Raw genomic sequence first — 10666 nt, 5'->3', positions numbered from 1 at the left:
TACTATAGTGGCTTCGATTTCAAACTCAAGAGTGCACCCTCACCAGCTGTTTGTTTCCCATTTGGGAGAGAAATAATGTGAGGATTTCATGTTGGACATTTTGGCGCTCACGCGAAAATGACACAAAGTAACAAAGTCGGAGGGAAACAAAGTAGCCTCTCACTCGCTGCCTGTGGAGTGGGAACCGGCTTAGGCTGTCTGTCTGTCTGTCCCTCGCTCCAATTGGATAAGGCCACACACCGGCCCGGTGGCCGATCGTTGCCTCTTGTGGCGAGGTATAGGTACGGCTCTTGAAGTGGCGAGCGGCTCATTCAGACTTTCTCAAGCTACCAATATGAGCGGAAGAGGCAAACCGGAGGCAAGGCCAGGCAAAGGCAAAGACCCGTTCATCCCGCCGGGCTCCAGTTCCCCGTGGGGCCGTGTGCACAGGCTGCTGCGCAAACAACCACCGAGCGTGTGGCGCTGGCGCACCGGTCCTACCTGGCGCCGTGCTCGAGTACCTGACTGCTGAGATCCTGGAGTTAGCCGGCGAAACGCTGCCCCGTGACAACAAGAAGACTCTGTATCATCCCCGTCACCTGCAGCTGGCCGTCCGTAACGCACGAGGAGCTGAACAAACTGCTCGGCGGTGTGACCATCGCTCAGGGTGGTGTGCTGCCCAACATCCAGGCAGTGCTACTCCCCAAGAAGACAGAGAAGGCAGTCAAAGCCAAGTAAATTCGCTACTACGACTTCAACCCGATACTCATCCCCCAAAGGCTCTTTTAAGAGCCAACCACCTAGCTCTCCAAAAGCGCAAAGTACCTTTCTATGACCGCCACACATTGAGTGGGTGTATACACATCTATGTCGACATTCTGTGCCCACATGAGGCCTTGCATGAACAACAACACCTACTAGGCCTCGTTTACCTGTAGCAGGCTAGCATTAGATTACAAACGTGCCTATAAGATGTCACTCTTGACTTTGGTGACTATTGTTGCACATAAAGGGCAAGGCGCGTCTATTGCGTAAAGGGCCGGGGCGTCTAACTTACGCGCATAAAGGGCCGGCGCTATTGCGAAGCAACGGCGTCTATCGCAAAAGTCGGCGGCGTCCTATTGGCGAAAGGGCGCGGTCTATTGCGCGTAGGGCCGGCGTCTATTAGCGTAAAGGCGGCGTCTATTGCGGTAAGCCGGGCGGCGTCCTAATACGCAGAAAGGCCGGGCGGCGCCTTCGCGTAAAGGTCGGCGGCGTCCTATTGGCGAAAGGCCGAGCGGCGTCCTATTGCGCAGAAGGCCGGCGGCGTCTATTGCGTAGAAGGGCGGCCGCGGGCGGGTCTCTATTGCGCATACAAGGCGCGGCGGCGTCTATTGCGACATAAAGGCGGCGTCCTATTGCGCGTAAAGGCCGGCGGCGTCCCTATTGCGCTTAAAGGGCCGGCGGCTCCTATTGCAATAGGGCCGGCGGCGTCTATTAGCATAAGGGGCGGCGTCCCTATTGCGCATAAAGGCGGTCTATTCGCAGTCAAGGAGCGCTCTATTGCTATAAAGGGTCAAGGCGTCCTATCCAAAAGGTGCGGCGTCCTATTGTGCTAAAGGCCGCGTCCTATGCGCGCAAAGGCCGGCGGCGTCTATTGCGCATAAAGGCCGGCGGCGTCCTATGCGCGTAGGCGGCGTCCTTATTGCGCATAAAGGGTCGGGCGGCGCCCTATTGCGCAGGCGCGGGCGGCGTCTAATTGCGCATAAAGGGCGGCGGCGTCCTATTGCGTAGCGAGCCAGAAGGTGGCGTCCTATGCGCATAAAGGGCGGCGGCGTCTATTAGCGATAAGGGCCGGCGGCTCTATTGCTGCATAACGCGCGGCGAGCGTCCTATTGCGCATAACGGCGGCGTCTTATTGCGCTTAGCGGGCGTGGCGGCGTCTATTGCGCTGAACGGCCGGCTAAGGCGCTATTACGGGCAGCGGCGTCCATTGCGCTAAAGGGCAGGCGTCCTATTACGCTAAAGGGCAGGCGTCTAATGCGCTAAGGCGCGTCCATCGGGCGCTTAGCAAAGGCCGCGTCTATTCGTAAAGCGCGGCGTCCTGTGGCGTAAAGTCAGCGGCATCCCATTGCGCATAAAGGGCCGGCGTCCCTATTGCGCATAAAGGGCTTTGGCGTCTATACATAAAGGGCCGCGCGTCTATCCAGCACCGGGAGTTTGAATTTTGGAGAGGCCGCGCTCTCGTCCAATGGCCAACGGAGGAGGCCTGCGCGACGGGCCAATCGGGGTGGTGGGGAGATGGTGTCCAATCAGCAGGCCCCACTGCCGGCTATATAAACTTCACTTAGGCATTTCGAGGCTATACTCCCGACTGTCAGAAGCAGCGCAGGGCCAGAACCAAGCAACATTTTGGAACTTGCCAAGTTTAAATAAGAGAGTCAGGCAGAAGTGCAAACGCTATTCTCCTTGCGGAGATGGCGGAGTCGAAAAAAGTATCGGGCGATTCCCAGGATGGGTATTGCCAACGCTATAAGGTTCGCATGGAGGAAAAAGGAGATGGAGCCCCTTTGGAAGGGAGACGTTCGGGAGGACCATACTCATGGGGGTCCTGAAGCTGGAGGTAAAGGACGTGTTGTGCCTCCAGGCGAATCCCTGGAAGGGGCATATGATGTCGTGCTCCACACGGAGGGGAAGCATGACGAGGTCATGGGAAGGGTGAAGGTGGTGGAGAAGGCTAGACCCATGTGCCACTATGAAGTGAAGCGAGCCTCGCGAAACGGCTTCAGAGTGGTGACTGTTAACATGTACAACCCGCATGTTAAGGAGGAGGAGGTGAGGGCCTTTCTGGGGAGGTACATGGACAATGTCTCCTCAGCAAGGCTCCTCAAGGACACGCTCGGGTTCTGGAACGGGAGGAGGAGTTTCCAGGCCTTATTGAAGGAAGACCCAGGGGGCCTGGGGGGGTACCTTCATCCTCCAGCAATGTTTTCCCTGGGGGCTGATAGGGGGACATTATTTTATGCCCGTCAGCCTCCGTTCTGCAGACGCTGCATGACGTACGGACATAATTGCGCCTCATGTGGAGGGAGGAAGTGCAGGGTGTGTGGGTCAGGGGCGCACGAGGCGAAAGACTGTGGTGAGCCAAAGAAATGCTCACGGTGTGGATCATCAGCACATCTGTGGAGGGACTGCACGGCTCGCCACAAGTGTATGCAGCGGCTGGAGGGGGAGCAGGTGCAGGAGAGGGGGGATGGGGGAGGAAGTGGAGAGGGAGTTCCAGACCCGAGCCAAGGGCCAGAGGGAAGTCCGGCTGCAACAGAGGAGGTGCCAGGAAAAGCAGCGGGAAGAGAGGAGGACGGGCAGAGGACGGCAGGAAAAGGACAGGAAGGAGAGGCGAAACGGCGACGGAGACGGAGACAGAGGGGAGAGTGGGAGAGAGGTGCCAGAGACGGAGCAGCGAGAGGAGGTCGGTGAGGTGCGGCCCCAGCCCTGAAGGAGAGGAGAGGGGAGCGATGCCGGAGGAGTAGGGAGAGAGCGAGAGAAGGGGAGGAGGAGCTGAGGGAGGTGAGGGAGGAGCTGAGGGGTTAGGGGGGTTATGGTTTCCCGCTGTCGGTTCTTACGAAGAAGAGAGGGAAGAGGAGGGGGAGGTCTGGGGATAGGAAGAGGGAGATGGGCGGGGGGAAGAGGGGAGGCGAAGCGAGTAATGGGTGAGAAGGGGGAGGTGGGGAAGAAGCTCCCACGGCGCTGACCCCTCCCAATGCACAACTGCCGGGGGCACCACTGGGGGTGGCAGGGGGCAGAGGACGCTGGATCTCCGGTGCTATTTCCAACCGTTTCTGGGTTGATGGGATGGAGGAGGATGGTGGTGAGCCCAGGGATCAGGAAACCCGGGGAGCAACACCATCCCGGCATCCTGGGCTGGGGAGATGGAGGAGAGTGGGGACGACACCTGAAGGGGGTCGGAGGCACCGCTGGAGGAGATGGAGCAGGGGAGCATCAGGTGAGCCTCCTGTTTTGGTTTTTGAGTTTTGGGGGAATATTATTGCGTGATGTTAATATGTATTATGGCAGGGTTATTTTTGTTACTGGTAAATGTGAGGGGAATAAGGGAGGGGTTAAGAGAAGGGAACGGTTTTGGGTATTTAGAGGGGGTGGGTTTTGATGTTTGTTTTATACAGGAGGTTCACCTAAGGGATAGTGGGGATGTTTTAAGGTTTAGGAGGGAGTGGGACAAGGGGGAGTCGGTGTGGGGCATAGGGGGTTTCATTCATCAGGGGTGGGGATTCTGTGTGGGAATAGGAGGTGAAGGTGGAGGGCATTTTGTGGGTATGCAGTGTAGGGTACTGGGAGCGGATGTCACGATAAGGAGAGTAGATACAGGGTTATTGTGGTGTACGGGCCACAGTTGGCAACGGGCAGGAGGGAGATGGTGGACTGCCTGGAGCCGCTGTGTGCTACAAATAGACACTTGGTGATAGGGGGATTTCAATGTAGATATAGGGAGGGGGAGGGATAGTAGTGCAGGAGCCGTCGCGGACTAATGGCAAGCCATGGTCTGGTGGATGGGGGCCTGCACACTGTTCCGGCGATGGCATGGCCAACATGGCGCAACTTCTAGGGGGGTCGAGCGTGAGGCTCGACTCATATTTTCCTATCTAGGTCTCTGGGTCAGTTGTCTGGGGCGCTTGTTGCCTGTGTTCTTTCGGACCACGACGGGTGCTCCTGCAGGTGGGGCACCAGTCTGTCTCTTGGTAGGGGTACTGGAAGTTAGAACGGGAGGTGCTGGATGGGCAAAAGCTTTCGTCAACGCTTTTGTAGATTTTTTAGGGGGGCTTGAAGGCCTCGGTCCATGTGTGAGGGGGTGTTAGAGTGGTGGGAAATAGTGAAGGTGAGGATGAGGTTTTTATAATAGGGACAGTGGAAGAGGAAAAAGAGGGAGGAAAGGAGGAGGTGGATCATATCCAGAGGCTGCTAGAACTCGAGCTTGAGGCAGGCAACCTCGGCGGGTCGGCAGACTGGGAGATCCGCTGCCCTAAAGGCCTGCAGCTAAGGGAGGTGCATGAGCGGGAAGGCTCGCACTTTCTTGATGCGGGCGCGTAGTGGTTTTATAGAACACGACGAAACATGTTCGACCGTGTTCTTTAAATCAGTAAGGGAAAGGCAGAGTAGGAAGGTAATGTATGGGGTTAGGGAAGAAAGCGGTAGAGTAGTGAGAGAGACGGAGGAGATGGTCAAGGTGACCACGGAGCATTTCCGAGGTTTCTTTCAAGAGAGGGCAGTAGATGTAGAGCAGGGCAATGTGTTTTAGAACACCTGTCCCGGCAAGTGCCGGAGGACATTAGAAAAGCAATGGAGGCTGAGATCTCCCTAGAAGAGGTTGAGAGCGCCCTCAGGAGGATGGGAAAAGGGAAGGTGCCCGGGATGGATGGGCTGCCGGCTGAGTTTTACCTCAAGTTTTGGGGTATACTTGGGCCAGTAGTCCTCGAAGTCTTGAAGGCCATCCTCGAGACAGGGGTCCCGGGGGATCGATGGCCGTAGGGTGTGCTGTCACTTCTGTACAAGAAGGGGACGCCACAGATCTCGGCAACTGGCGGCCGTTGACCATGCTGTCGTAGACTACAAGCTACTTGACGAAGGTTCTAGCGGACGGTTGCGCACAGCCCTTCCCTACGTCGTCCATGAGGATCAGACGTGTGGGATAGAGGGACGCTCTATTAGGTGGAACCTGAGTTTGATCAGGAACTCCATTGGTTGGGCAGAGGATAGAGGGCTGCCGCTAATGGTAGCAGCACTCCGACCAGGCTAAAGCCTTTGATCGAGTGAATAGATCTTTTCTTTTCAGGGTGTTAGGCAGATTAGGGTTTGGGGAGAAGTATATAGGGTGGATCCGTGCTTTATATGTCGGAGCAGGGTGCCGGGTGAACGTAAACGGTCACATGGGTGACGTTTTTGACCTTGAGTCTGGGGTCAGGCAGGGTGCCCGCTCTCGGCACTCCTCTTCGTTCTGTACATGGAGCCTCTGGGGGGCTGCCATTAGGGCAGACACAGGGTGGAGGGCATGCTTATCCCTGGAAGCGGTGGGCTGCATGTTAAGATGACCCAGTATGCAGACGACACTTCCTTGTTGCTATGCAAAGGACTCGTGCCTGACTAGGTCCCTTGCCATCATAGGGGGAATTCACCCGAGCTGTCGGGAGCGGTCCTCAATCACGCTAAGTCATCCGTTAAGTATTTCGGAAGATGGCGTGGGAGGACGGATGTGCCTGGGGGTTATCTCTCTGTAGTGGGGCCCTGAAGATTCTCGGGGTCCTTTTTGAGACCTCTGGCTCAGCGGGCGCTGAACTGGAACAGATGCATCGCAGTGGTGCAGAGGAAGGTGGGGATGTGGAGGGCTAGGTCATTGTCTTTTATAGGCAAGGTCCTGGTCCTCAAGGTGGATGTGTTGCCATCACTATTGTATATGGCATACGTCTACCCATTGCCAGAGAGGTCTGAGAGTGCCTCTAGTGAGGCTGGTGTTCCAGTTCATGTGGGGTGGCAGGCAAGAGTATGTCGCGAGGGTACGCATGCTCTGTCCCATCGGGAGGGAGGTAGGGACCACATTTCCCCCTCAGCTGGATTCAATTTTTGTTTCATATTTGTTGACTGAGCTGGCTCATCCCGGTAATACACCCGTCTGGTTACCTCCTGCGGGTGTTCTTCTCTTACCAGGCGAGAAGCGTAATGGTGTGGACTAACACGGGTCCTCGGGCGGAACAGCTGCCGTGGCACTTTGGCTATGCGGCCAAGTGGCTGCGTGGTCACCCTGAGGTTGAAGTAGCCCGAGTAGGTTTAGACCACAGGCACCTGTACGAGGAGGTGAGACGGGGAGGTGTCCCGGGCGGTATTGGGTATCCCGGCTGTGGTTTGGGAAGGAGTGCAGGTGCGAGGTCTGGATAACAGGCTCAAGGACCTCAATTGGTTGAGCCTCCATAAGGGCTTGCCCGTACGTTCCATCTTGTACGGGCGTGGTTTGACTCGATCCCCCACCTGCCCAAGGCCAACTTGTGGCGGGGAGGAGACGGTGCGCCATGTTTTGGGACTGTGCTTTCGCCCGGGGGTAGTGTGGGCTAGGGCACAGGGTCTGATAGGCAGGGTGAGAGGGGATTTTGTGGTTACATGGGCTAGGGTAGAGAGAGGGTAGGGAGAGCGAGGGGGACGGTTAGGGACAGGTTTCTGCTCTGGCTTCTCATAAGCCTCTTTAAACAGGGTTTGTGGGAGGCTAGGCAGAAATTGGAAAGGACAGGGGGAGAAGGGGGTGTGGAGGGGATAGTGAGGAGGGTGGAGAGAAATTTGAGGGGGAGGATGAAGGGAGAGGAGAAGAAGTGGGGGCAGCATGCTGCTCGGGAGAGGTGGAAGGGGGTTTAGGATTAGTGTAGAGGGGGGTTTAGGTTTAGTATAGAGGGGTAGGGGAGGAGGGTGTGTTTTTGTGGCTGGGTAAAAGGGGAGGGAAGGTGCTCCCCTGAGGTGTATCTAGTGTTATAGTTTGATTTTTGTTTGGTTTCTCATAGCCCTATGTGGCGTAGCCGGTATATATGATGTGATGTTTTGTTTGGTTTCTTGTAGTCCTATGTGGCTTAGCCGGTATATATGATGTGATGTTTTGTTTGGTTTCTCGTAGTCCTAGGTGGCTCAGTGGGGTAGAGCATGGCGTTTGTAGCGCCATGGTAGTGGGTCCGAACCGGAAGCCGCCCATATGTAAAATGTATGCAAGCATGACGGTAAGTACAGCGTCTGCTAAATGGCATAGTGTAATTTTTCCTATTATGATGGGGTTGCTGGTTGGTAAATAGTGAGAGGGTGGTGGAAAGAGGAGGGTGAGAGGATACTGGTGTGAGTATGGTGTGGCGTGATGCAAATATTGTATTGTATTGAAATAGAATGATTTATGATGTATGGTTTTTGTACGTTTTTAATAAAAACCCTTAAATCAGAACCAAGCAAACCGTCGCAAATCCACCGGTGGCAAAGCCCCCAGGAAGCAGCTTGCCACTAAGGCTGCTCGCAAGAGTGCCCGGCCACCGGGTGTGAAGAAGCCTCACCGTTACAGGCCCGGCACCGTGGCTCTGAGAGAGATCCGTCGTTACCAGAAGTCCACTGAGCTGCTCATCCGCAAGCTGCCCTTCCAGCGCCTGGTGCGAGAAATCGCCCAGGACTTCAAGACCGACCTGCGCTCCAGAGAGCTCCGCCGTGATGGCCCTGCAGGAGGCTAGCGAGGCTTACCTGGTCGGCCTGTTCGAGGACACCAACCTGTGCGCCATCCACGCCAAGCGGGTGACCATCATGCCCAAGGACATCCAGCTGGCCCGCCGTATTCGCGGAGAGCGCGCATAAATGAGGATGACCTGAACTCCAAAATCCCCCAAAGGCTCTTTTAAGAGCCACCTCCATATTTCCATCAAAAAGGCACAATTGTTCCATGTATACACGCACCTCTACATTACCCACCATGTATGTTGTTCACTAACACGTCTAAAAGCTACGTATTGCACCTTTTCGTTGCCTGAAGTCTAGCTTCAATGTGTGTGTGTGTGTGTATATATATATGTATATATACAACCATATATACAACCGTCTGGCATCATCCACTTCCTTTGGACTATAGTAGCACAGTAAAATGCTTTACAAAGGAGGGGGAAAAGAAACGAGTGATAATATAGGCCGAATAGTTACAAGAATTGTGTTCAGATGAATAATTGACACTATTAGTTGTGTCATTAGTTGCCTTGAATGCAGTCCAGAAGAAACATTGCATGCCAACTTACTTTGAAAGTCCCATGTTGCAGTGCTGCTGAGAGACTCATGCAGAGGCCCAAACTTTACAGTGGAGCACGGAGGACATCCTGTGGTTAAATTTGGGTACTGCACACCATGGTTATTTGCTCTTTAGGCCAGCGTTTCCCAAACGCGGTCCTGGGGTCCCCAAGGGGTGCGCGTTTTGCAAATTGCGCCGATCCGTTGTTTTTTTATCTATAATAGTCAAACTCCACCAAAACATTTGCTACCATCAGGAAGTACAAAGGCAGGATCGGCGCATGCGTTGCTGTATTCAGCACCGTTGTATGGACAGCGCTTGTGCTGCATCTCCACTCACTGACACGGGTAATAGGGAGGTCCGCGGTGCTGAAATGGACAGGGCCTCTGCCCAGTTGCCAAGGGGGTATTTCCCGTTTGGGGGACTTTTGACACGCTATAGGCACAGTTGAGTACACCCCTCATCCAATAGACCCCAGCAACTTCCTTTTGGATCCACGTTTACGGTATAGGGGATGCATTTGGGACATACCTTACGTCTCTGACCTTGTCAATATCAGCATTTCGCTCTACTTACCGTGAAGTGACATCATAATAGTAGTACATTACAGTATACGTTTGCGTAAAATAGTACCATTTAAAGGGAGTATGTCAGGTCAATTACTGACAAATGAGAACACACTAATCCTCAGGGGTCATTTAGGGGCAAACGCACCACTTTGTGAAGGTTTTGTTTTGATTGAAGAGCAAGAAAAGTATTCATTGGTTCCACTTCTTCCCCTTCTAAATGCGTTTGCCTAAGGACAGGCAGTATGCACATATCTAAATGTTATTAAAAAAATCTGTATTTTTTGCCACTCAGAACACAGACATTTACCTTAAGGGAGTTACCCTCATTTTAGACTTCCCAAGCATACATTTTCATGACAGCGTTCCTAATCTGCAGTAGGCAAAGCAGTTGAAAATCGGTAGGTTAACACCAAACCGTGAGGTGATTATGAATTCAGAGCAGTCGGATTAAGTCATAGTCAAATACATTTGAACAAATGAACAACAATATCACACGGAAAGTGATATGAGCATTGCATTGTGGAAAGCAATGACTTTACAAGAACACGTATTGCAACGCGAGGCATGTATTTCTAGATGAAACACTGATTCAGTGTGATGAACAAGTACATGCATGATTTGGTGTGCTCTACTTGAACACGCGCTTAGAGTTTTGAAACCACTGCCTATATGATGAGCTGTCGTTGTTTGTTTTATTACCACGTACTTATGGAAATTGCACCGGTTGAGAGATGATGGCTCTCTTGTGCCTACGGTGAAGGGTACTTCTGATCCAGCAGGTGGTGCTAAGATCCCTCCTATATGACTTGAATGATGAGTTGATTTATTCCTTATAGCTCCTAATGATTTTAAGGCCAGTGGTGCAAACATTACTTGTGCTCCAGCAGGTGGCCATGAAATCCCCCTATATGACTTGACTGACCAGGTAGTTGATGGACTCCTTATAGCTCTTAATGATCTCAAGCAGAGTGTTGGCCACATGACCTCTGGTCCAGCAGGTGGCGTGAAAATAGTCCCTATAGGAGTTGACTCATTTCTTTGAGGTCCTAAATGAAGCATAGGGCGTCAACAGTGCATCTCGGCCTAACCCTGTTCCGGGCCCATTTCTTCACTCGATAGCTTCCGGTGTTCTTCATCTCCTCTTCAATAGTCCTTCTCCACGTCTTCCTTCCCGTCTTGCCCTGTGCGTTCCACTGAAGTGTCTGTGTTTTTATGTCGTTAGGAGTTTTACTCACTGCGTGTCCCCCCTTCCATTTCCACTTTCTGTCCCAGTTGGGTAGCTATCCATTATACTGTAGCCTACTTACTACCAATGTCACTGTAGTCAAAGGTGATGTTCGAT

This window comes from Coregonus clupeaformis, unplaced genomic scaffold (assembly GCF_020615455.1).
Source record: "Coregonus clupeaformis isolate EN_2021a unplaced genomic scaffold, ASM2061545v1 scaf3484, whole genome shotgun sequence".
Classification (NCBI taxonomy): Eukaryota; Metazoa; Chordata; class Actinopteri; order Salmoniformes; family Salmonidae; genus Coregonus; species Coregonus clupeaformis.
Note: the sequence above shows the minus strand (reverse complement) of the source record.